The sequence below is a fragment of the Physella acuta genome, unplaced genomic scaffold (genome assembly GCF_028476545.2).
Source record: "Physella acuta isolate Inbredline_101_S28 unplaced genomic scaffold, ASM2847654v3 ptg000065l, whole genome shotgun sequence".
NCBI classification, from domain to species: Eukaryota; Metazoa; Mollusca; class Gastropoda; family Physidae; genus Physella; species Physella acuta.
Genome location: NW_026731585.1, coordinates 489,121 through 493,488, shown reverse-complemented (window position 1 = coordinate 493,488; position 4,368 = coordinate 489,121). Strand labels below are relative to the sequence as shown.

The window sequence follows — 4,368 nt, the reverse complement described above, 5'->3', positions numbered from 1 at the left end:
ATTTTTTTTTTTTTTTTTTTTAAAAGGGCTTCAGCTGTTTTAATGTCAACTTGTGCTGGGAATACTATAACTACATACAACCCTTTTCAGCTTTCAATCACTTGCATCTTATGTACAAAGTAAGAAAACCAAATACATCAAATTTTGAGAAATAATTTATTTATGAAACCTGACAATTGCATATAATTATAAAGCCAAACATTAATTAATATATCAAGATTATTGCAATTATCACCATTTGCAGATTCTTGTTTAACTATGGTAGATGGAAGTATTAGTTGCCTTTTACATCACTTTTCACTTCCTGAAACAAAACAAAATGATTTTCTTAATCATCCATCTGAAATAATAAAATTAGCACAAAAAAAATCTTTAGTTTAAATTAGTTTAATAGTAATACATCAAAACAAAACAAGAAAAAAGTGATTGAATGAGATGAATCATGGCATAGATATCTATAAAATTTTGCTTTAGTGATAAAGGGGGAACAATTTTAGTTATTTTAAGTGAAACATAAGCTAGAGAAATAAACTATTAGGCCTAATTTAAATAATTTAATTCCTTTCTCCCAAAACACTACATGTGTCCTTAAAAAAAGAAAACTTAAAATTTATCAATATTTACCTTGTGTAAAAATTCTTATGTACATCTACTGTATCAGCTTGACGCTCATTAGGTATGCCTAGTTCCTGTTGAGCAGTTAAGACAGATTAAGTAAATAATTCAAATTTGTAAGACAAACCACTAAATGATACTGTTTTATATATATATATATATATATATATATATATATATATATATATATATATATATATATATATATATATATATATATATATATATATATATATATATATATATATCCTTCCTGCAAATCAGCATATTTTGCAAAACAAATATTTAAAAAAATACATAATGATATTGTATCAATCATCACCACTGACATAGTTTTACTAGGTAAAATATTTTTTAAATACAATATTTATAGAAATAAAAATCTATCTCAATCAACATATTCAAAATAAACCAAAGCAAACTTGTGATAACTTACCTGATTAATGTTTGAAAGGATTCACCCAGTTCTCGCCACTGAAGCAGATTAGATGCATGTGTTATAACACTTGTGATATACTGATTGCCATTTTGTGCACTTTTAGTCCTGGAGATCCATGTTGTAGGCATAGACTGTTAAACCTGGATAGTAATATTATAGAAGTAAATTATATCTAGTATAAGTATAATATAAATATTTAAAAAATAAATGACACTAAATTATATTTATCATCATTGGAAATAAAAGTGGTACAATTAAGTTATAAAAAAAAACAAATTATAAAATTTAAAGCAGCTTATTAATAATTGTCATACCTTTTCCTACTTTTATGTCAAATGTAAGAGGTAATAGAGAAAGAACATCTTGTGTCATTTAGTATGCTGTAGTCTTATTACTGGTAAAAATCAGATCTTCCCTTTTTTTTGGATGAACCTGTAAAAGAGAAATTACAACATGGATAAACACAATGAATATCATATCTAATCCTCAACTAGTTATCACCCCAATCCTAACCTCATTTTTTAAAACCAATTTCTAAATATGTTTTCAGAACAAATTTATGTTAAGTCTACCTATTTTAATGTTCAGAATACTAATATTTATCAAAACTACCTCCAGTTGAAATTCAAGATACCTTTATAAAAAGTTATTATGACTTTAACTTTGTGTAGTTGTTATTTAGGCTATTTGTTTAATTTATATTATTTAAATTAATATTTCATGCCTTGTTTTAAAAAGATCTACAAGTCTACTTTTGATTTTATGGTATAATCTGATAAAAATTAGGCTGCTAAATCTGAAAACTAAGGTCAATGCAAAGACTTCCAAATTAGCGATAAGTAGGCTTGTATAGTATAGATATTGTATATAATTACTAGCCCAATAGTATTACTCTACGACCAATGTATAGGACTTATTGTATCAGACCTAATTCCTATAATTAGGCCTACTAATTATTAAATAATTAATAGATCTAACAGTAGGATAATTACAATTATGGGCCTTAGCGGACATAGAGAGCTGAATACTTAACTAAACATTTTTAAAAATTATAGTAAGCTAAGTGAGTTGAATTATTTTATTTAGATAGGCCTAGGCTATAATATACTCTATAGCAGTCTATAGTGATAGTCGCAGAGTAGCGTATATCATAATAATTTCAAATTAAATCTATAAGCAACATTAAGCCTCTGCCTTGTTGCCTAATTAAAAACTAAAGCCTATTAAGCCTTTTCCTACAATAAGCCTTTGGCCTAATTTAAATAACAGCCTATATAATATATAAATAGGCTAAACTCCTTGTAAGACCTAATAGACTAATGACTAAGAGAGTGCTAGGCCCCTTTCCGATATTATATAATAAATGCTTGATCGATATAATATCTAACACTGATTACATTAATTTACATAAGACTATACCATCTTAACTATGGCTAATACTTTTTCTACTAATAAAATAGGCTATCTCTAGTTTAAACTTAGGCCTAATAGTAATTAGTAATTAGAATTAAGTAGGCCATTTTATGACATTTATAAAATTTTTAGTAGATGGCCGAGCCTTAAATTTAAATACTAAAATAGATTTAGCATACTATGCCTATTGTTGGTCTAATTAATAATTTATTTTTCATTTAGAATTTTAGATCTCCAAAAGATAGGCCTAGGTCCTAAATAAATTATTTTTATTTTATTGAGCCCGCCTTAATGTATAAGATGTGATCTGTTTTTTTAATAAAAATAACCCTACACAATACTAGTGATTTAACTAATATCTAGTACTACTTTAGGCCTATTTAATTATTTATTAGTAGGCTGAATAAAATCTAAAGCTATAGGCCTACTTTATTACTATATTTGCCTATTATTCTATAATTAATTTATGTTTTCTTTCAATACATAGTAGATCCTGTGGTACCTCAACATTCTAGTGCCTCGACATACCAGATTTTTTTAAATACGAGCAGTTGTGCGAGTAATATTTCGCTTTGAGTTACACGCAAAATTTGAGATACCGTATTTCACAGTTCATGTAAAAGAAATACCCCCAAAAAGATGCAAATGATTATTTATCGCAGCTATTTAATTATAATAATAAGCGTCTTACTCATATTTGCAGCATTATGAAAGGGAGAAAGAAATAAACTTCCTAAACAAGTTTTATTTTAAGCTACCAGCACATGAAAGTGACTTAACTTTCTTAAGTTAAGCATGGCAAAAACGAGAAAAGCTGTCACGAAAATTAAGCTAACGTAATAATTTTATTTAGTATTTAGGCCTTACGTTTAAGTCTTAAGTGCAACAATGGTCAGTGAATTTTAGCCATTAGGCCTATTTAATGGCATTAAGTTTAGGAATGATGTGTACTTGTGTAGCTTTAGTATATTTTTAGACTAAGCCTAAGCTTGTAGATAAGATCTACAAACAATTTGAAATAGAGGAGATTTAAAATTGAGTAGATCCTAAAGGACAGCTATGCCACAGAAATAATTAATAATTATTAATTATCTTTCTATCTAGTCAATCTAGACTTGTGCTACTGAAAAATTACTAGATCTAGATCTAGATCTAGATTTTCTAGATCTAATCTAGATTCTATCATTTACTTTCGACGCACTAGGCATACTTTTAACTTTCTCTCTCTAGTCAATAATGTAGATTTCTAGATCTAGATCTAAATGTAAATCCTGATCTTGTAGATTTGATTTACGTAGGTTTTACATCAGTGTAAATCGTTGATCAAGTAGATCTAGTCTAGATCTGGACTAGCTCTCGTCAAAACAAAATGGCTGGAATGTTAGCTTCAAAACACCTACAGTTTATGCTTTCCTAATTGTGGAGAGCATGTTTAATTATTGTTTTATTTTCAACGACAGTGTTGACTGAGAAACCACCAAAGGGTTTTATTCTCAGCGACACAGTCGGAGAGAGGCTCTACGATTCTGTCGTTGAGATGATCCGCATGGGGTGGTGGAGTAATTTAATGTCACTTAATAATCGATGGAATATTCGCAAACTTATTACTTGTACGATTATTAGAACTGCAAGGGTTTTCTTAATATTATCAATCAAATATTATAATAAATTACTTTCGCAATTAATTTATACAATTACAGTTCAATGCAAAACTTAATTCGTAACAAAATATTTATTTAAAACAATGCTATACTTTATGATTTTTGTTTTTTTCTTAAAAAGAGTATACAAAATATTTAAAAATTATCACATTAAAAAGTTACCTCCCCTGTTCAAAGACCAAATGACCAAATCTTGTATAATGAGAATTTCACTCGCGGTCATTTTTAGCCCTCTAAGAG

At 27.8% G+C, this 4,368-nt stretch overlaps 1 long non-coding RNA gene across 4 annotated transcripts; it reads right to left on the bottom strand.

Annotated features, from left to right (window-relative positions):
- Positions 1-204: 204 nt before the first annotated feature.
- LOC131951333 (uncharacterized) lies at positions 205-3,847 on the bottom strand. Of its 4 annotated transcripts, none has more exons than XR_009388417.1 (5): positions 3,773-3,847; positions 1,369-1,486; positions 1,052-1,194; positions 625-689; positions 205-304 (listed from the first exon to the last, which is right to left on the bottom strand). It is a non-coding gene; the product is annotated as an uncharacterized LOC131951333 (long non-coding RNA). The 4 variants fall into 4 exon arrangements; XR_009388414.1 differs by lacking the exon at positions 3,773-3,847 and adding an exon at positions 2,970-2,996; XR_009388416.1 differs by lacking the exon at positions 3,773-3,847 and adding an exon at positions 2,896-2,976.
- Positions 3,848-4,368: the final 521 nt, after the last annotated feature.